The 23,761-nt window shown below is 38.8% G+C and overlaps 1 pseudogene; it reads left to right on the top strand.

Annotated features, from left to right (window-relative positions):
* The first annotated feature begins 1,048 nt into the window (after nt 1–1,048).
* On the top strand, nt 1,049–14,462 carry LOC101611010 (annotated as a pseudogene).
* The last annotated feature ends 9,299 nt before the right edge of the window (nt 14,463–23,761 follow it).

A 23,761-nucleotide genomic window follows, 5' to 3' on the forward strand; every position in this document is an offset into this window, starting at 1 on the left:
TCTGCAATTTCTTCCTTGAGTGTTTTAAAGTTCTCATTGTAGAGATTCTTCACTTCCTTGGTTAAGTTTATTCCAAGGTACTTTATTTATTTTGGGGCAGTTGTGAATGGGAGAGATGTCCTGATTGCATCCTCTGCATGTTTGTTGTTAAGTGTATAGGAAAGCTACTGATTTCTGTGTATTTATTTTGTATCCTGATACATTGCTAAAAGTGTTTATCGGCTCTAACAGTTTGCTGGTAGAGTTTTTAGGGTCTTTTATGTATAGAATCATATCATCTGCAAATAGTGATAATTTGATCTCTTCCTTTCCAATTTGCATCCCTGTTATGAGTGTCTCTTGCCTTATTGCTATATCTAACACTTCAATACTATATTAAATAAAAGTGGGAATAGTTGGACACCCTTGTGTTGTACCTGATTTAATGGAAAAGCTTCAAGTTTTTCACCATTTAGTACTATGTTGACTGTAGGTTTGTCATAAATAGCTCTTATTATGTTGAGATATGTTCCTTCTATTCCCAGTTTCTGTAATACTTTTATCATGAAAGGATGTTGGACTTTGTCGAATACCTTTTCTGCATCTCTTGAGATGATCGTGTGATTCTTGTCCTTCAGACCATTTATATGATGTGTAAAGGGGTATTTCTAATAATGGTAGGCAATATCCATTGAGTTTTTTTAGAAATTGTGTTTTATAAAAATATTTAATTTATTTATTTGAGAGAGATTAAAGGGGAGTGGAGAGAGAACTGGCACATCAAGGCCTCCAGCCACTGCAGACGAACTCCAGATGCATGTACAACCTTGCACATCTGGCTGAGGTAGGTACTGAGGAACTGAGCCTCAAACCAGGGTCTTGGGCTTTGCAGGCAACTGCTAAGCTATCTCTCCAACCCAAAATTGTATGTTTCATTTTTGGGATATTAATTGTGTATTGTCTATTAATTGCAAGAATCTTATTTGTCAATCCTCATTTAACTGTCAGTTTTCACATATTTGCTTATTAGTAGTACTATTATTTTAAAGGTTTTTTTTTCTAATGGAAGCCAGATTATGGCAGTGCCACTTCTGAATATGGAAAAGCAGTTGTTGCTTTAAAAAATGCCAAGCAGGGCTAGAGAGATCAATTATCAGTTAAGCACTTGCCTGTGAAGCCTAAGGACCCTGGTTCAAGGCTCTATTCCCCAGGACCCACATTAGGCAGATGCACAAGGGGTCACACATGTCTGGAGCTCATTTTCAGTGGCTGGAGGCCCTGGTGTGCCCACTCTCTCTCTCAAGTAAATAAAAATAAAAATATATTTAAAAAGATATTTGCCCATGAAAATAATAGTGCTTTTTCATGCTGCCAAAACTTATGAGCAAGCCAGCATGATATTGAAGAAATTACAGAAACTGCCCAAGGCTGTTCATCTGATTGAAAAAGCCAGCATAATGTACCTGGAGAATGGCACCCCTGATACAGATGCCATGGCCTTGGAGTGAGCCGGGAAGCTTATAGAAAATGTAAATCTAGAAAAGACAGTTGTATCAACAGACAGCTAGTGTGTTTGCCAATGAAGAACATGCAGCAGACAGTTGACCTGCTAGGGAAAGTCTCAAAATTGCAGGTGTGTGGATGCGGGTTTGATGAGGCTTTAGTTTCTATTCAGAAAGAAAAAAATTTTCAATTTCCGGTCAAGATGGTGTCCACCTAACTATGCTGCACCTCTGAGGGAAGCAAAGGCAAGATGTTGAGGGTTCATTAGGACTTCTAGGGGTGAGAAGACTCTAATAAACCTCCAGTGGGAGGGTGCAGAGGAGCAAAAGACAGGGAATCCACTCTCGGGTAGTCCACCAGTCACCCAATCCCCTCAGGTAGCCACCCTAACCACAGTCCAGGCCACAGGTTCCTCCTGCATTAACCCCATGCAAGGGGACCCAGGCCTGCATGTCCACTCTCGTGAACACCATCCCAGTCACCTCCACCTCTCACCCCCATGCATGGGCCCAGGCCAGCAGGCTAGCATTCCCCCAGGGTACTTCTGGGTGCAAATGCATTCCCATTGGTCACTGCCCCCATCCCCATGCATGGACCCAGATCAGCAGGCTAGCTTTCCCCAGGGGACCTCCACATGTGAACACAGTCCCACTTGCTGCCATCCCACACCTCCCTATGTGGACCCAGGTCAGCAGGCTATTGTTCCCCCCTTCCTCCCCCCCCACCACTAGGGACCTCCACACACCACTGCCCCTCCTTGCATGGATCCAGGCCAGAAGGCTGGGGTTCCCCCTTCCCTAGGCTTTCACATTACAAGGGACCTCCAATCCCACAGGGTAGATTACAAGTTCCTAAATTAAATGAGACTCCTATACTGTGATGGGCAGGTGTAAAAGACATAACATGAAAAATCAAATGCAAGGAAATCCAACAAGATTGCCCAATCCCATAATGGATGTCTCTAATCAAAACATAGAAGAGACATTAGGATCAGAACCCCAAAATAAAGACACAAGATATGCAACCCTAACCAAGCAAATATCAGAACTTGCAGAAAAGTAACAAAGGGCTGATTCATATTAATGCAGTCCTTGGTAGATTAGACCTAATAGATAAGAACCAGAAAGGGATACAAAGATGATCTGAAGGAGAGCTGAGGGTGGAGGGGGGAAGGACTTCAATAATCAGCTAGCTAAGCTCAATGAAGATATAAAGAAATGCAAGGAAGAATTCCAAGAAGCATTAAGAAAATCAGAAAATGACGTGAAAAAAGAACGCGATAGAGGAATGGAAACTATACATAAAAAAGTACTAGAAAATACAAACCAACTTGAACAAGCCCAGAACTCTACAGAAGCTCTCAAGTAGAGAGAGAGCCATGTGAAGGATAGAAACTCAGACCTGGAAGACAAAACAGAATACTTTGTGAGTCCAAACCTCTCAATACATTCAAAATTTTTGTGAATAGAACATGAGAGTACTGTGGTATACCCTTAAATGATCCAACATTCTGACCATGGGAATACAAGAAGGGGAAAAAATTCAGACCAAAGGCATGGAGAACTTACTCAACAAAATTATTGAAGAAAACTTTCCCACTCCCTCAAAAGAAAGTCCCATCAGGTTACAAGAAGCTAGAAGAACTACAAACAGACTGAATCAAAGGAGAAATTCTCTAAGACATATCATCATTAAGACTCTAAACATTGAAAACAAAGAGATAGTCCTAAAAGCAGCTAAGGAAAAATAACACATTACATATAACGGAAACCCCATCAGAATTACTTCAGACTTCTCAATGGAAACCCTGAAAGCCAGAAGGGCCTGGAAAGGGACATTGCAAAGTCTAAGAGCCTATGGCTTCCAACCCAAACTACTCTACCCAGAAAAAATATCCCTCATAATAGATGGTGAGAGAAAAACTTTCCATGATAAAACTCAGCTTTACAACTATGTGAATACAAAGACAAATCTGCAGACAGTACTTCAGGGAATTCTCCACACAGAAGAATTAAATAATCAACTTCAAGTGCCTACAAGAAGCAGATCACAATAACCAAATTCAGAGAAGATGCAAAAAAGCTACAAAGTCCAAGAAAACACCAAACCACATAAACCACAATGATATCACAGGGATTAAATCAAACCTTACAGCCATTACCCTAAATATCTTATTACAACTTATTACACCCAACAAGAGACATAAGCTAACAGGGTGGATCAGAAAATTAGACCCCTTGGTCTGCTGTCTTCAAGAAACCCACCTAACCACTAAAGACAAACATTCCTAAGGGTTAAAGAGTGGAAAATGATATTCCAAACAAATGGGAATAAGAAACAAGCAGACATAGCTATACTCATATCAGATAAAATAGAGTTCAAACCAAAAATAATCAAAAAAAACCCAAAGAAGGCCACTTTCTACTTATCAAGGGAATGATCCAACAAGAGGATATCACAATCATCAATCTTTATGCATCAAACACAGATGCACCACAATTCATGAAACAAAACCTACTTGACAACAAAACAAAAATAACCACCAACAGCATCATACTTGGGGACTTCAACACTCCATTATCAACAATACATAGATCATCCAAAGAGAAAATTAACAGGGAAGTGAGAGAGCTCAACAAAACCATAGATCAATTAGACCTAATGGACATCTACAGAACATTCTACCCCAAATCCACAGACTACATTTTCTTCTCAGCAGCCCATGGAACCTTCTCTAAAATAGATCATATACTGGGTCATAAGGCCTGCCTCCATATATTTAGGAAGATTGACATAATTTCCTGCATGATATCTGATCACAATGATGTATTGCTAGATATTAACAACAAAAGATGTGCCAGGAATCCCATCAGCTAATGGAAACTGAGCAACATACTTTTAAACAATAAATGGGCAGTAGATGAAATAAAAAATGAAATTGTGAAATTTCTAGAAATGAATGGATACAATGAAGGCAGTCTTGAGGGGAAAACTCATAGCACTAAATGCCTTCATAACAAACATAGAGATCCTAAATCAATAACCTAACCATTCACCTAAAGGAATTGGAAAAGCAAGAAGAATCCAAACAAAAAGCTCCAGACAGAAAGAAATAATTAACGTCAGAGCAGAAATTAATGAATTGGAAACTAAGAAAACAATTAAAAAATTGATGAAACAAAGAGCTGTTTTTTTGAAAAAATAAACAAGATTGATAAACTCCTTACCAATTTGATCAAGCACAAAAAAAGAGACATTTCTAATTAACAAAAGTAGAAATGAAAAAGGAGAGATCAAAACAGATACAAGTGAAATTGGGAGAACCATAAGGGCTTATTTCAAAACTTTGATTCATATGGTCTACCAAAATTAAATTAAGATGAGATAAACCATTTAAATAGACCTATAACAAGTACAGAGATCCAACTAAAAAAAAAGTTCAGGCCCAGATGGATTCATTGGTGAACTGTACCACACCTTGTAAGAACTAACACCACTGCTTCTCAAACTTTTCCATAAAATAGAAAAGGAAGGAATTCTACTAAATTCCTTCTATAAAGCCACCATCACCCTCATACCAAAACCAGACAAAGACAGAAAAGAAAATTACAGACAAATTTCTCTTGAACATAGATGCGAAAATTCTGAACAAAATATTGGCAATCAGAATACAAGTATATATCAAAAGGATTATTCACCCCAACCAAGTTGGCTTTATCCCAGAGATGCAGGGGTAGTTCAATACATGCAAATCGATAAATGTAATGCATCATATAAATGGCCAAAAGGACAAAAATCACATGATCATCTCATTAGATGCAGAAAAGGCATTTGAGAAAATCCAACATCCTTTCATGGTAAAAGTATTACAGAAACTGGGAATAGAAGGAACATATTTCAACATAATAGAAGCTATTTATGACAAATCTAAAGCCAACATAATACTAAATGGAAAAAAAAAAAAAACTTTAAGCTTTTCCAGTAAATTCAGGAACAAAACAATGGTATCCACTGTCCCCACTTTTATTTAATATAGTACTGAAAGTCTTAGATGTAGCAATAAGGCAAGAGACATTCCTAAAGGGGATACAAATTAGGAAGAGATCAAATTATCACTATTTGTAGATGATATGATTCTATACATAAAAGACTCTAAAACCTCTACCAGCAAACTGTTAGAGCTGATAAATACTTTCAGCAAGATAGCAGGATACAAAATAAATACACAGAAATCAGTAGCTTCCTATGTACTAACAACAAACATGCAGAGGATGAAGTCAGGGAATATTTCAAATTCACAATTGCCTCAGGAAAAAAAAATAATAAAGTATCTTGGAATAAAATTGACCAAGGAAGTGAAGGATCTCTACAAGGAGAACTTTAAAATACTCAAGCGAGAAATTGCAGAAGACATAAGGAAATGGAATGACATCCCATGTTCTTGGATTGGAATAATGAATAGTGTGAAAATGTCAATCTTACCAAAAGCAATCTATAAATTTAATTCAATCTCCATTAAAATTCCAATGGCATTCTTCACAGAAATAGAAAAGGCAATACTAAAATTCATTTGGAACCACAAAACACCTCAAATAGCCAAAATGATTTTGAGCAACAAAAATAAGGCTGGTGCTATCACCATACCCAATTTTAAGCTATATTACAAATCCATAGTAACAAAAACAGCATGGTATTGGCATAAAGACAGAAATGTAGATCAACAGAACAGAATAAAGGACCCAGTTGTAAGTATGGGTAGCTATAGCCACCTGGTATTTGACAAAATGCCAAAAATATTCACTGCAGAAAGGACAGCCTCTTTAACAAATGGTTCTGGGAAACCTCGTCATGTGTCTATAGAAGGATGAAAAGAGATGCTTCTCTCTCTCCATGCACAAGAATTAAGTCCAAATGGATTAAAGACCTTAATATCAGACCTGAAACTCTGAAATCATTAGAGTTTCCTCTAGGTAGGTAGGGAAAACCCTTCAACATATTGGCATAGGTGACTTTCTGAATATTACCTCAATTGCTCAGAAAATAAAATGCCTAATCAACCACTGGGATCTCATGAAATTACAAAGCTTTTGTACAGCAAAGGACACTGTGAATAGAGCAAAGAGACAACCTAAAGAATGAGAGAAAGTATTTGCCAGCTTCACATCTGACAGGAGATTAATATCCAGAATATACAAAGAACTCAAAAAACAGAACAATAAGAAATCAAGCAACCCAAATAAAAAATGGGCTATGGAACTACATAGAGAATTCCCACTAGAAGAAATACAGATGGCATATAAATATCTAAAAAAGTGTTCTACATCCTTAGTCATCAGGGAAATGCAAATATAAACGACCTCGAGATTCCATCTCTTTCCTGTCAGAATGGCTACCATTAAGAAAACAAATGACAATAAATGTTGCTGAGAATGCAGTCAAAGGGGAACACTTCTACAGTGTTGGTGTTAATGCAATCTGGTCCAGCCATTGTGGAAATCAGTGTGGAAGTTCCTGAGACAGCTAAAGATAGATTTGCCATATGATCCAGCTATAGCACTTCTAGGCATATATCTTAAGAACTCATCTCACTACCTTAGAGATACTTGCACAACCATGTTTATTGCCATTCTATTTACAATAGTTGGGAAATGGGACCAGCCTAGATGTCCCTCATCTGATGAATGAATAAAGAAGATGTGGTACATTTACACAAAGGAGTTCTACTCGGTGGTAAAGAAACATGAAGTTATGAAATTTGCAGAAAAATGGATGGATTTGGAAAGGATTATACTAACCCAGGCACCGAAAGCAAAACATGGCATGTTCTCTCTCATATGTGGATCCTAGCTACAAATGTATAGATTTGTGTATGATCTGAAACCAAAAATCAGTAGCAGAGGCCCATAATCTGGAAAAATCGCTATAAGGGAGGGAGAAGAGAGAAGGTCTTAAGGGGATGGTATTGTATATGTGTAAGTAGAAGAACAGATTGCAGGGAAGGAAAAGGCCTAAGTGAGGTCAGGGGAAGAGATCTCATAAAAGAAGTGGGTGGAGGGTCAATCCTAATTCAAGATATTCTGAATAAGCCATATGAAAATCTACTTTCTCAAATAATGGTACATTCAGAAGCTATAGATTGTTACTAGAAAATTTTCAGTGCCAGGGATGGTATACCTTCCAGTGAGTTATAAGCCAGGGAGTTCCCTGTTGCTTCCAAAACATTATAGACTATTGCCAAGGCCCTTGGTTTCCTGTGAGAAAGAGATGGTAAGACCCTATTGCTGAAGACTTCACATGCCAGAGTGGCAAAGTCACTGAGAAATCAAGCTGGTGCTGAACAGAAAACCTTCTCCCTATAGCCTTGTCAACTAAAAGTTGAAGTGTATGCAGCCTTATGGGAGACAGAAGTCATCAGCAGTGAAGACAGTGGACACTCGGCACCTCAAGTTTGGCCTGACAGATCAAATAACTGAATGAGTGCAATAGTGGCATGTCTGATCTTGGGGAAGTCAATTGCTCTTTCATTGGACTGAAGACCCTCTGTATGGGAAGGAATACCTGCCTGGTACTGAAAAACTACTCAAAAGCCTATGGGGAGGTCATGAGCCTTTGGGATATAAAGCCTCCTCTCGTCTGGATAAATGCACTTATTACTCTCACCAAATTGCCCTGAAAGCACTACACTTAGTGTTCATATTCATATATTGATGCTATTCTCACTTCCGATTAGAGAAGCTTCTCTTTCAGGTGTTGATGACCCAAAAGGCAACATACTGTTGAGAAGAAAGGACAGAGGAGCAGCACTGAAATATCTCGTACCCTCCAAGGCTCAGGGTCCGTTGTGGAAGAGATGGCATGGACAAAAATTGGCCTCAACATCCAAGATCTTGCAGTGCCTAGCAATACCTATACAAGACCCTCATAATAGAAGAAAAAGATGATGAAATCAAATTAAAAGAGAGAATATTGGAGAGACAGAGTGGATATGATGGAGAGCAGAGTTATGAAGGGAAAAGTGGGGAAATATCATGGTTTGTTGTCTGTATGTATAGAAGTTGCCAATAAAAAATATATATTTCTTGGGCTGGAGAGATGGCTTAGCAGTTAAGTGCTTGCCTGTGAAGACTAAGGACACCTGTTCAAGACTTGGTTCCCCAGGACCCATGTTAGCCAAATGCACAAGGGACTGCACGTGTCTGGAGTTTGTTTGCAGTGGCTGGAGGCCCTGGAGCACCCATTCTCTCTCTCTCTCTGCCTCTTTCTCTGTCTGTTGCTCTCAAATAAATAATAATAAACAAAAAACATTTTAAAAAATTTGAAGGGAAATATATATTTCTTTTAAAAACCCTCTTCTCTACAAAACTGTATAATATGGAAGAAATGGATGAATTCCTGGACACATACCACCTACCAAAGCTAAACGGAGAGCAGATTAATCTCCTAAAGAAACATACAACACCCATGAAGATTGAAAATGCAATCAAAAACCTCCCCAAAAAGAAGAGTCCAGGACCAGATGGTTTCTCAGCTGAATTCTATCAAACCTTCATGGAAGAACTGAAACCAATTTTTCTCAAACTGTGCCACACAATCATAAAACAAGGAAAGACTCTCCCCCCCCCCCAACTCCTTCTATGAAGCTTGTGCCATCCTAATACCAAAACCAGGCAGACATGCCACAAGAAAATAAAACTATAGGCCTATTTCCCTGATAAACTTAGACACACAGATCCTGAACAAAATCCTTGCAAACTGAATTCAACAACACATCAAAAGCATTATCTACCTTGAACATGTAATTTCATCCCAGGAATGCAGGGGTAGTTCATCATATGGAAATATGTCAATGTAATACAACACATAAACAAGGCTAAACACAAAAACCACATGATCATTTTGATAGATGCAGAAAAGGCCTTTGACAAAATACAACATCACTTCAAGATCAAAAACTTGGAGAGAGCTGGGTGTGGTGGTGCATGCCTTTAATTCTAGTGCTTGGGTAGCAGAGGGTGGAAGATCACCATGAGATCGAGGCCACCCTGAGACTACATAGTGAAATCCAGGTCAGCCTGGACTAGAATGAAACCCTACCTTGAAAAACCAAAATAATAATAATAAATAAATTGGAGAGTATAGGTATGGACAGTTTATATCTCAACATAATAAAGGCTATGTCTAAAGTGCCTAAAGCACAAATAATACTTACTGGGAAGAAACTGAAGGAATTCCCATTGAGATCAGGAACAAGACAGGGGTGTACACTCTCACCTCTTCTCTTCAACAAAGTTCTAGAAGTCCTAGCTCTAGCAATAAGACAGGTGATAGAAATAAAAGGGATACAAATTGGAAAGGAAGAAATTAAGTTAGCCCTATTTGCAGATAACATGATTCTATACATAAGAGACTCAAGATTCTCCATTTCAAAACTCTTGGAGGTGATAACCTCCTTCAGCAAAGTAGCAGGATACAAAATCAATGTACAAAAATAAGTACCCTTTCTATATTCAAAAGATAAAGATACAGAGAAAGAAATAAGTAACATTGTAAAACATAGCAATAAAATAAAATAACTTGGAATAACATTAACCAAGGATGTGAAAGACCTATACAATGAAAGCATAAACAGACTCAAAAAGAAATTGAGGACTAGAGAAAATGGAAAGAACTCCCATGCTCCTGGGTAGGCAGCATTAACACCGTGAAAATGGCAATCTTACCAAAAGCAATAAACAGATTTAATGAAATACCAGTAAAAATCCCAACATTGCTCTTCACAAAGATAGAAGAAAAATGACCTCAAAATTCATATGGAATGGCAGAAGGCCTTGGATATCCAAGCATATCCTCAGGAAAAAAAAAAAAAAACACTTCTGGAGGCATCACCATAACTGATCTAAAGCTATATTACAAAACCATAATAATAAAAACAGCACGTTACAGGCATAAAAACAGGATTATAGACCAACAGAACAGAATTGAGGACCCAAACTTTGGGTCAAAACACTAGAGCTAATTGATATTTGACATAGGCCCTAACAATGTAGGCTGGATAAAAGTCACCATTTTCAACAAATGGTGCTGGACAAACTGGATAACCATATGCAGGAAAATGAAACTCGATCCACACATTTTGCCATGCACAAAAATCAAGTCCAAATGGATCAAAGACCACAATATAACACCAGAAACTTGCTACTACTGAAAGAAAACATAGGAGGAAATTTCCATGATATAGAAATGGGAAAATCTTCCTGAATAAAACCCCAATAGCTCAGGAACTTAAACAATCACTCAACTATTGGGATCTCATGAAGCTGAAAGTTTCTTTACAAACATACAATAAGCAAAGCCAATAGATTACCCACAGAACGGGAGAAAATCTTTTCTGGATATATAACTGACAGAAGCTAATTTCTAACAGTCTACCAAATCTCAAAAATGTAAACAATAATAGACCAAACAACCCACTCACAAAATGGGGCAAAGAACTGTACAGGCAGTTTTCAGAGGAAGAAATACAAATGGCAAACACACACTTAAGTAAATGTTCATCATCCCTAATCATTAGTGAAATGCAAATTAAAACAACTATGAGATTCCACCTTATCCCACTAATGATAGCAAACATTAAAAAATCAAATGAAAAAAAATGCTGATGAAGCTGTGGAGTAATAGGAACCCTCATTCACTGTTGGTGGGAATGTGAGATGGTACAACCACTATGGAAAACAATATGGAGACTCCTAAAAAGGTTAACTATAGAGTTACCAGCAGACCTAGTTATTCCCTTACTGGGCATTTACCCTAAAAGCTCCATGCCTCAGCTCAGACAGATTTGCTCAACCATGTTCATAGCTTCTAAATTCATAATAGCTAAGAGGTGGTATCAACCCAGATGTCCATCATTAGACAAATGAACAACCAAGATGTGGTATATCTACATGGTGGAATTCTACACAGCAGTAAGGAAAAATGACACAATGAAAATTAAAAAACAAATGATTGAACCTGGAACATCATTCTCAGTGAACTCACCCAATCACAGAAAGATGATTGTCGCATGGTCTCACTCATCTGTGGCTCTTACCCTGAATCAGCCCAAGATGCTGACATGCCTTAATAAGCATATCAAGGGCTGGATAACAGGGAGGGTGAAGTGGGAGAGGAGGGCAAGGGTGGAAGTAGGGAGACATAAAACTGGACCCAAATGGCAATGGTACCATAAAATTCTACATCCTAAAAGGCAGACTAAATGGTTGAACCTTCATTAGGTCCTTAGAGGGAACACCTGAATCACAGGGGCCTGGAGAGGGTAAGATAAAGACTAACATTAATTTTCTCCTGTTCTTCTCCCTCTCCCCCCCTCCCTCTCTCTCTCTTTTTCCTCTCCCTTCTCTTCTCTTTATCTCCTTTATATTACCTGTCTTTTTATTCCCTCTTTTCTTTGGTGCTGGCCTCTAGCTCAGCATGTATAACAGCATGTGTTTAACATCCACAATGAGCTGTTGATCATAGAGACCTACAAGGTTTCCCAAAAGTAGACAGATTTCTGTCAGAGTCCTTGATGACCCACCAAAGGTTAGTGGTAAGACCATACTGCTGAAGACATCATATGTCTTTGGTACAGAACATGGAGTAACCTGGCTGAAATCTGGAAGAGAGTCAGTCCTCAGGCAGTTAGCTCATCTAGTGCCAGAAGGTGCTACATGAATGACTTGGGGAAACTGACCAACATCTGTCCAATCAACTCATGGTCTAAGCTACTCAGCAGTAAACAACCTGATGTGATGCTCACACAAGTGCAATAGTGGCACACAGCCAAGTTGGATAACCAACTGCTCTTTATTTGGCTAACTGATCCACTCAGTGGAACAGAACCCATAGCTGGAGCTGGGGAACAAGTCAGAACCATATCCAAAAAAACAAACCCACTCTCTATTATCAAGCTCCCACCAATCGTGGGCTACAAGAGGGCCTACACCTATTAAAGTCTCTCTAAAAGAACCATGGTTATCCTGTCTATCTGGTGCTTCTCTTTTTCAGATGGATACAGATCCTGACAAGAGAATAAGCCCATCACACTTCAGCAGAGCCCCAGCTGAAACCAAGAGTAATTGGGGAAATGAGCAAGAGTGCTGCTTTCTCATTGAAATAAGTACAAGGGTGAAAGAGATAGACACAGAGAACACTCAAGTTCTAGTAAACCAGATATCCAGAGACACAGAGGCCTCCATAATCTCATCACTGATGTGAACCCAACATGGCCCAGAGAATTTGCAGAAGAGGGGGCAGGAAGATTGTTAGAGCCACAAATTGGGTCATTATGCACAGAGACACTGCTTCTTACCCATAACTGATGGCTAACTCCACAATAGATGACCCACATTCCCTAACAAGGAGGGTCCCTGTGGAGGGGGGAGGACAGGAAGGAGGCTAACAATGGTACCAACATGACTATATACACACTGTGTACATAACTAATAAAAAAGATTTGCATGAAAAGGTTGGTGGCTGACTGTGTGAAGAAAGTGAAAGAAGAAAGACCTCTCTTTCCCAGATATTGTCTTCCATTGAGCTGCTCCAACATTCTGTGCTGAAAATCAACCGGAGCGCCTCTGAGCCATCCCTGCATCAGGCAGCACACACTGAAGACATCAATGCTTGCACACTGACCACATCCCCTAGGCTGCCGGTCTTCTAGCTGATGTGATTCCTGTGCTCAGACCACTGGCAGAGGAAAGCATCAGCAGGCACCACTTTTCTGTTCTCTTTGGGGTTAGAATGTATGTTTTCAGAGAGCTGCTGCTAAGGACCTTCTAGACTACTCACGGGGCCTTAACTTCATGTTGCCTTCTTTTCTACCCCTTCTGGTCCTGGAGAAAGAAGCCATCCACTAATGCTAGCCTGGTCTGCTCCAGAGCCTAGCCTACTCCAGATGCTTATAAGTTGGGCCCCAGTTGAGTATTTTTAGGGCAAGAAAAAGGCCTTGGAGGGAAGTAAAGATAGCTGGCCATCCAGCCCTGATATAAGGACCCATGGAAGTGAGCTTCTCTGAGGTGTACTGATTGCAGGAGGGACTGCTCCTCAGAGATGGTGGTGCTGTGCCAGTTTTGCACACAATGCACCAAACAGCCCAGGACTGCCGAGATCCCAGTCACCTGGAGGAGCCTGCTTTGGTACTATGGAACTTGACTTTGGGGGCACTGCCTCTGAAGTGTCCAGTGTGGTATGGTTTTCCAAGTGAGGTGTTTCACCCTCCTGGAATACCCCCCCCCCCCCAAATGCTGAATTTGTCTTCCGGGAGCTGCCCCTATGGGGCGAGCCACAGGGACAGCCCTGTCTTTAGTCACATCATTGTGTCTATAAGAAAGCCAGAAATACAGGTTTTCTTAATGATTTTGGGTTTTAATTTTGTTTTTATTGCGTCTAACAAGATACAGTTATCTGATGGTTCCTCAATTATGTTTTTTAATAAAATAAATTAAATTAAAAAAAAAGATTTGCATGCAAAAACACTGGAATAAAGAATAAGGATTTCATATTTGATCCTTTTACTGAATAAACAACTTAAAACTTGAAAAAAAAGAAAAAGAAAAATATTCATAAGGAAATTGAGAATTACCCAACATTTTCTAAGAAAACAACTGCTCAAGTCCTATTTCATCTGCACAGAAATGACTACTTGGCTGCAGAGAGATGTGTCAGAGAGAGTTAAGCATACAGCATAAAGGGTTTAATGGCAATGAAGACTGCACTGCAGTAGAGCAGCTCCTCAAGACCAAGACCAGGTGTTGGAGGTCTGCAACTCGCCCCTCATCAAGTACATGGACAATGATTATGTTAAGCTGGGCCTTAGCTTGGTGGTCCCAGGAAGGGGGTTCAAGAAGAAATCACTGGCAACACCCCAGGCTAAGTCCAATGGCACCACCCCCACAACAGTGGCTGAGGAGGAGAAAGATTAGTACTCAGGAGGCTAGTGCTTTGCTTACAGAAGACGTGAGAAGAATCCTGACACACTGTCTTACAGAATTGAAGGTTGTTTTTGGATATCTCTGCTTCATTGAGATTATGTGTTGAATGTTAATAAAGACTGAATTTTAGTTGCCATTTCCCCCTAATCAGCCATCATAGTACTACATGTAAAGGAGTTTTTTCTTCCCATCTTAAGAGAAGAAATTATTGGAAAATCTTTAATAGACGATTTCAAAATTGGTAAGCCAAAATCCAGAAAAATTATATTCCAAACAAAAGGCAATGTTATGGTTTTTGTCTATCTTGAGTTCTTGTAATTTATTATTAGTTTTCTTTGTATTTTATTCAACATTACCACTACATGTGACATTGATAAAAGTACTAGTTTTAAAAATTTTCTTAGCATTGAAAATATTAGACGGGGACTTCTGGTTAAGATGGCGGCGTAGGTACCATGCTAAAGCAGTCTGGGGGGAAAAAGACCAAAAAACCTCAGCAAAATACACACTTTTACTAAAAAGTGAGGTGTATAGGAAACTGAAGTGGCAGCAGAGAAGTAGGAGAGATCCAGAGCATACACAGCCCGCACAGGCCGGCAAAAGCAGCCCCGGCAGCTCTGCCAAACGCTGTGGCAGCGGAGTGCACCAGAAAGCCACCAGACTTGGCTCCAGCTGCAGGAAAAGCCAGGTGCGGGAGCTTCCCCTCACACCACGCTCTCCGCAACTCAGGAAGCTTGAAGGGAGAGGGGCAGTGAGCAGTGGAGGAGCAGACCGCGAGGTAGAAGAACACGTGGAGCAGCAAGAGAACCAGAGCAGCTGCGGCTCCCTCCCCTCCCCCACCGCCTGAGCCCAGCTCCAGCGAACAGAGCAGCGTCCCAGGACCCGGACACGCCAACTTGAGCCGACAGCGGAACGCAAGCAGGAGCAGAGTTCGGCAGCAACATCGGCAGCTCTGGAACTGGTACCAGCAGCCCCAGCATCAGCAGCAGACCCAAGAGCGTCAGCAGCGGCGGACCCAGGAGCAGCAACAACAGCAGACCCAGAAGCAGCAGCAGTTCCAGCAGCGGGGGTGCTGATCTGCAGGGCCACAGTTGCCAGGCTTGGTTTGCCCCACAGGAAAACCCAGTGCCCAGCTCCAGAAATCAGAACAGCAGCCCGACGACCTAGGCAGCAATTTGACTGAGACCAAAATCATCCAAGGTAATTGGGTTTGCACCAGGGAAGGGTCTCACTTGGTCACAAGCTGACTGGGATCCCTCAACAGACCAGAAATCTTAACCTCTTTGTTGATAGAGGATCTGGTTGCTATAATAACTACTCTGGCATACATACTTGGGGCTGTTTTTGACTGAATGGGTACAGTGTTTAGTTAACTTTTAGAATCTACCGGTATTTTATTCCACTCAGCCTACTTGAATACTCCCATAGCAGGGAAACTCAACCCCTAGGAGCACCTTAGTAGATACTCTCAGAGACTTAAGAGCCACATTTGACACCTTAAGCTCCTACCCTGAAAATATATAAATCAAATCAATTGATACAGCTAAGAATACCCAGCTAGCTAGAAAATCCAAGCATTAACTTAATCCAAGATGCAAAAATATATACATTATAACACAAGAAACACTAAAAAGCAAGAAGATATAAATCCACCTAAAAATATTAATGCATCAGAAATGACCTCCAGTGAGAATGAGTTAGAGGAAATGCCTGAAAAAGATTTCAAAAGAATGATTGTAAATATGTTCAAAGAAGTCAGAGAACAAATCAAAGGAGTCAAAGAGGAACTTAAAGAGGAAATCAAAGGAATCAAAGAAGATGCAGGACACCAATTTCATGAAATAAAGAAGGCAATACAAGACATAAATAAAGAAATAGAAATAATAGAGAAAAAGCAGTCAGAATTCCTAGCAATGAAGAACACAGTTAATGAAATAAAAAACTGTAGAAAATCTCACCAGTAGAATGGATGAAGGAGAGGACAGAATATCTAAGCTAGAAGACCAGGTGGCAGATCTACTACAGGCCAACAAAGAGAAAGACAAACTTATAGAAAAGTATGGGTGGGAATTTCAAGATATTCGGGACACTATGAAAAGATCAAATATTAGAATTCAGGGCATAGTAGAAGGAGAAGAATTCCAATCCAAAAGCATAGTAGGCGTCTTCAACAAAATCATAGAAGAAAATTTTCCCCAAATTGGGAAAGAGGTGCCAATACAGATAGAGGAAGACTTTAGGACCCCAGCCAGACAAAACCTGGAAAGAACTTCTCCTCGCCATATTATAATCAAACTTCCAAACACACACATCAAAGAAAAAATATTGAAAGCAGTTAGAGAGAAAAATCAAGTTACCTACAAAAGTAAGCCCATCAGGATTACAGCAGATTATTCAACACAAACTTTTAAAGCCAGAAGGGCTTGGGGTGATATATTCCAAGTTCTGAAAGATAACAACTGTCAACCAAGGTCACTTTATCCTGCAAAGTTATCCATTCAAATAGACGGAGAAATAAGGATATTCCATGACAAAAGCAGGTTAAAGGAGTATTTGAAGACAAAACCTGCTCTACAGAAAATACTTGATAGAATCCTCCATGCTGAAGAAAAGGAAAAGCACTCATATAAGGAACCTAGAAAAAACAAGCAATACTGAAATACTAATTAACAGAAGAAAGCACAGGTAGAACCAGAACCACAAAAAAAAAAAAAAAAAAAAAAGGCAAACATAAATACACACCTTTCAATAACATCTCTTAATATCAATGGCCGCAATGCCCCAACGAAAAGACATAGATTCGCAGACTGGGTTAAAAAGCAGGATCCTACAATTTGTTGTCTCTAAGAAACTCACCTTTCTACAAAGGATAGACATTACCTTAGGGTGAAAGGCTGGAAGATGGTGTTTCAAGCAAATGGGCCTAGAAAACAAGCAGGGGTTGCTATCCTAATATTGGACAGGGTAGACTTTACTCCAACATTAGTCAAGAAAGATAAGGAAGGTCACTTTATATTGATTAAGGGCACACTCCAACAGGAGGACATTACAATCCTAAACATATATGCACCTAACATGGGGGCTCCCAAATTCGTCAAACAAACACTATTAGAACTAGAGGTCACAGATAACACCAAACACAGGGGTGGTCGGTGACTTTAACACCCCACTCTCATCAATTGACAGTTCATCCAGGGAAAGAATAAACAGAGAGGCATCTGGACTAAATGAGGTCATAGAAGGAATGGACTTAACAGATATATGCAGGACATTTCATCCAAAGGCTGCAGAATATACATTCTTTTCAGCAGCATATGGAACATCCTCTAAAATAGACCATATATTAGGACACAAAGCAAATCTTAACAAATTCAAGAAAATTGAAATAATTCCTTGCATTCTATCTGACCACAATGGAATGAAACTACAAATCAGTAGCAAGAAAGGCTTTAGAGCATACACAAAATCATGGAAACTAAACAATACACTACTAAATGATGAATGGGTCAATGAAGAAATCAAAAAGGAAATAAAAAACTTTATAGAGTCAAATGATAATGAGAACACAACATACCAAAATCTCTGGGACACAATGAAGGCAGTTCTAAGAGGTAAATTTATAGCCTTAAGTGCCTATATTAAGAAATTAGAAGGGTTGCAAGTAAATGACCTAATGCTTCACCTTAAAGCCTTGGAAAAAGAAGAACAAGGCAAACCAAAAAGTAGTAGACGGGAAGAAATAATAAAGATTAGGGCAGAAATTAATGAAATAGAAACAAAAAGAACAATCCAAAGAATTAATGAAACAAAGAGTTGGTTCTTTGAAAGGATAAACAAGATTGATAAACCCTTAGCAAATCTGACCAAAAGAAAGAGAGAAGAGACACAAATTAATAAAATCAGAGATGAACAAGGTAACATCACAACAGATTCCAGAGAAATTCAAAAAATCTTAGGGACATACTATAAAAGCATATAGTCCACAAAGTATGAAAATCTGAAAGAAATGGATGATTTCCTTGATCTATATGACCTACCTAAATTAAATCAAAATGAAATTAATCACTTAAATAGACCTATAACAAACATGGAGATCCGAACAGTTATCAGTAATCTCCCAACTAAAAAATCTCAGGGCCAGATGGATTCACTGCTGAATTTTACCAGACTTTTAAGGAAGAGCTAACCATTGCTTCTTAAGCTTTTCCAGGAAATAGAAAAAGAAGGAATTCTACCAAACTCCTTCTATGAGGCCAGGATCACCCTGATACCAAAACCAGGCAAAGATAGAACAAAAAAACAAAGAAAAGAAAATTACAGATCAATCTCCCTCATGAACATAGATGCAAAAATTCTCAACAAAATATTGGCAAACAGAATACAAGAATATATCAAAAATATCATTCACCCTGACCAAGTAGGCTTTATCCCAGAGATGCAGGGATGGTTCAACATACGCAAATCCATAAATGTAATACATAACATAAATGGGTTGAAGGACAAAAATCACATGATCATCTCATTAGATGCAGAGAAAGCATTTGACAAAATCCAACATCCCTTCATGATAAAAGCCCTACAGAGACTGGGAATAGAAGGAACATATCTCAATATAATAAAGGCTATTTATGACAAGCCTACAGCCAACATATTACTAAATGGGGAAAAACTGGAAGCTTTTCCACTAAAATCAGGAACAAGACAAGGGTGTCCACTGTCCCCACTACTATTTAATATAGTTTTGGAAGTCTTAGCCATAGCAATAAGGTAAGAGACACACATAAAAGGGATACAAATTGGAAAGGAAGAGATCAAGTTATCATTATTTGCAGATGACATGATTCTATACATAAAGAACCCTAAAGACACTACTAGCAAACTGTTACAGCTGAACAAAACGTACAGCAATGTAGCATGATACAAAATAAATACACAGAAATCAGTAGCCTTCATATATGCTAACAACAAAAACACAGAGGATGAAATCAGAGAATCACTCCCGTTCATATTTGCATCAAGAAAAATAAAGTACCTTGGAATAAACCTAACCAAGGAAGTAAAGAATCTCTACAATGAGAACTTTAAAACACTCAAGCGAGAAATTGCAGAAGACACTAGAATGTGGAGAAACATCCCTTGTTCCTTGATTGGAAGAATCAATATTGTGAAAATGGCAATCTTACCTAAAGCAATCTACACATTTAATGCAATCCCTATCAAAATTCCAAAGGCTTTCTGCATGGAAATAGAAAAAACAATCCAAAAATTCATTTGGAATCACAAAAAATCTCGAATATCTAAAATAATACTGAGCAACAAAAATGAGGCTGGTGGTATCACCATATCTGATTTTAACCTATACTACAGAGCCATAGTAACAAAAACAGCATGGTACTGGCACAAAAACAGACATGTAGATCAGTGGAACAGAATAGAGGACCCAGATGTAAGCCCAAGTAGCTATAGCCACCTGATATTCAATAAAAATGCCAAAAATACTCAGTGGAGAAGAGACAACCTCTTCAGCAAATGGTGTTTTGAAAACTGGATATATATCTGGAGAAGGATGAAAATAGATTCTTCTCTCTCGCCATGCACAAGATTTAAGTCCAAATGGATTAAAGACCTTAACATCAGACCTGAAACTCTGAAACTGCTAGAGGAAAACGTAGGGGAAACCCTTCAACATATTTGTCTTGGCAAAGACTTTCTGAATACAACCCCAATTGCTCAGGCAATAAAACCACAGATTAATCACTGGGACCTCATGAAATTACAAAGATTTTGCACTGCAAAGGACACACTGTTAAAAAGCAAAGAGCCAACCTACAGAATGGGACAAAATCTTCGCCAGCTACATATCTGATAGAGGATTAATATCTAGGATATACAAAGAACTCAAAAAGTTAAATAATAAGGAATCAAACAAGCCAATCAAAAAATGGGCTATGGAGCTAAATAGAGAGTTCTCAAAGGAAGAAATACGAATGGCATATAAGCATCTAAAAAAATGTTGTATGTCACTAGTCATCAGGGAAATGCAGATTAAAACTACATTGAGATTCCATCTCACTCCTGTGAGATTGGCCACCATCATGAAAACAAATGATCATAAATGTTGGCGGGGATGTGGAAAAAAAGGAACCCTTTTACACTGCTGGTGGGAATGCAATCTGGTCCAGCCATTGTGGAAAACAGTGTGAAGGTTCCTAAAACAGCTAAACATTGATCTACCATATGACCCAGCTATAGCACTCCTAGGCATATATCCAAAGGACTCATCTCATTTCCTTAGAAGTACATGCTCAACCATGTTTATTGCTGCTCAATTTATAATAGCTGGGAAATGGAACCAGCCTACATGTCCCTCAACAGATGAGTGGATAATGAAGATGTGGCACATTTATACAATGTTCTACTCAGCGGTAAAGAAAAATGAAGTTATGAAATTTGCAGAAAAATGGATGGACCTGGAAAGTATTATACTAAGTGAGGTAACCCAGGCCCAGAAAGCCAAGTGCCACATGTTCTCTCTCAAACGTGGATTCTAGCTACAGATGATTGGGCTTCTGTGTGAGAATGAAAATACTTAGTAGCAGAGGCCAGTAAGGTAAAAAGGAGACATAAAGGGAAGAGAAAGGAAGGGAGGAGGATACTTAATAGGTTGATATTGTATATATGTAATTACAATGATTGTAATGGGTAGGTAATATGATGGAGAATGGAATTTCAAATGGGAAAGTGTGGGGGTGGGGAGGGAGGGAATTACCATGGGATATATTTTATAATCATGGAAAATGTTAATAAAAATTTTTTAAAAAAAGAAAATATTAGACACATTTAAATTACTAAATCTTCTCAGAGACAAGATAAGCTGTTTTGACCTTTAATGCTTGATTTAGCCAACAAAATGCTTTTGTTTAAGCCTTTATATGTGACTACACAGAGTGTGGAGGAGCATATTAAAATGACTCTGTAAATGTCTTCTCTATACTGTTGGTATTCCATCTTAAAAAGCAAAAATAAAACAGTATGACTGTCTCCAAAACTGCTTGAGTCTTAACCAGATGGGAGCTAGTTCACCTGCATTTGAGAAACAAGATAGTGCTTCCATCCATCTAGTCATATGCATTTCTTACCTCCAAAGTAATTCGAGTCATTTAGAGTTGCAACCACCTGCTTATAACTTCACATGAGAAGGACCTTATAGCACAAAAAAACTGAGAGGAAGAGTTGGTTTTTGAAGACATGCATTTAAAACACTGGGTTCCTACTCTTTCAGTACTTCACAGCTACTTCCTAAAATGTTAGTTTGGAACATTCCTTTTTCTTCTGTGAAGGAGAACCTGCGAAGCAGCAGCCATGTGTGCCCCACAGGTGGTGCTGGCCAGAGTGTTTTCCTGGCATTGTGCCCTGCTGGGATTTATGTCCATGCCTCATGTGAATATATCTGTTTAGTATTGCCAGATTTCCTGAAAACACCAGGGTAAGCATGGTTGTGATACTGCTCCCAGTTTTAAGGGAGAGCTTACACAGAGTAGCACCCTTTGCCTGGAGTGCTCAAGCAGATGGGTATCATCATACAGCCTTTATAATAGATCTGATGCAAAACACTAATACATGTTCTGTTTGCCCTTAAGTGACCATCATAGTTGTGTAGGTTCTTTAGGTAGCCAGCTCGTTTTCTTTTATTATATTGAGACCAAGAATAATCTGAATCAAGCTCTATTTAGGCATTTTTATTTAACGAGAAATTATGTAACAAACATTCTATCATTGTTGTATAAACCCTTTAGACACAGCCAGAAACTTCTGGGGTCTTGTATTAGTGCCTATTTGAGCTAATTAGAAATCTGAAACAGATTTGGCAACTCAAAAACTTTGTTAGATTGTTTATAGACCTTGTCACTCATAGCCTTGGCTGAGGTGAAGGTAGTTTTACAGACTGTACCACAAAGAAGTAACGGTACATTCTGAGAGCAGAGCAGCTCAGGTTTAACTGACATGCAGGGCTGTAGACAACTGCAAACCCCATCCCCAGCACATTTTAAGAGCAAATGTGCAGGACTCATGACAAGTTCTCTGATGTCAGGGTTGTATGTGCATCTAGTAAGGAACATTTATTCTACACATATACTTTTTATTTTTGTCTGTTTCTTCTTCTGCTTTTGTCCAGATGTAGAAAACTTTTGTGTTTACAGGAAGAAAACTTGTTTTTCAGAACTCTTGCATCCTCACTACCAAAGTGAAAGTGTGCATGGATAAACTTTAGTTATCTAGTACTAGTTTGTATCGAGTAAATGAAGTCATTCTACAAAACATGTAATAGAGTGAATGTATTTGTACATATTCAGATTTGTGTATGGAATGTGCTTTATCCTACTTTTTCAGCTGTCTGATAACTATAACCTTAAATATGTTATTATGGAAAGGTAGATGGTTGTTTCTAAAGGAAGATAATTATGAAAGTAAAGGAAACTATATGAATGTAAAAAAATCATTTAATGTATTTAAAGAATCTTTTTAAATTTGAACCTTCTAAGAATAATTTAGGCTTTTTAATATACTTCCTAAATATTTATATGGAGGCATATTTTGTACCTTTTCTGGTATATAACTAAACCATGTAAGTTAAGTTTTTGTTCTAATTATATAATTGTTTTAGTTTGTTCATATCTGGATGAGAAAATAAGATGTCATCCATATAATGTATTAAAATAGCTTTTGGATACTTATCCCTAATACTTTGTAAAGGCTAATTGACATGATACTGGCAGAGTGTAACACTATTTAACATATCTTGAGGCAGAACTTTTCATTGATATCTTTTTGTGGGTTGTTGATTATTAAGAGGAGGTATAGTAAAGGCAAACTATTCATAGTCTTTAGGTTGTAATGGAATGGTGAATAAACATTGAGATCTATCTATCAAGGCCCATTCATTAGGTATCATATTAGGCTGAGGTAACCCTAATTGTAATGACCCCATGAGTTGGATCACTTTATTGACCTTTAGTTGGAGAATCTGCTTCTCTTTTCCAGATGGGAGTTGTAGCTGAGGAGATAAATGACCCAGTGCACTCCACCCCAGCCCCAGCTGAAACCACAGAGGAATTGGAAAAATGAGCAAGAGTGCTGCTTTCTTAGTGAATCTGATATCAGCACAAGGGTAAAGAAGATAGACACTGAGGACATTCAACACCTACCAAACCAGAGCTCCAGAAGTTCCTAAGTGCCCATCACTGAAGTAGAATTAAAATGTTCCCAGCATGGCTTGGGGAATTTTGCAGAAGAGGGGGTGGAAA

Source organism: Jaculus jaculus, chromosome 10 (assembly GCF_020740685.1).
Source record: "Jaculus jaculus isolate mJacJac1 chromosome 10, mJacJac1.mat.Y.cur, whole genome shotgun sequence".
NCBI classification, from domain to species: domain Eukaryota; kingdom Metazoa; phylum Chordata; class Mammalia; order Rodentia; family Dipodidae; genus Jaculus; species Jaculus jaculus.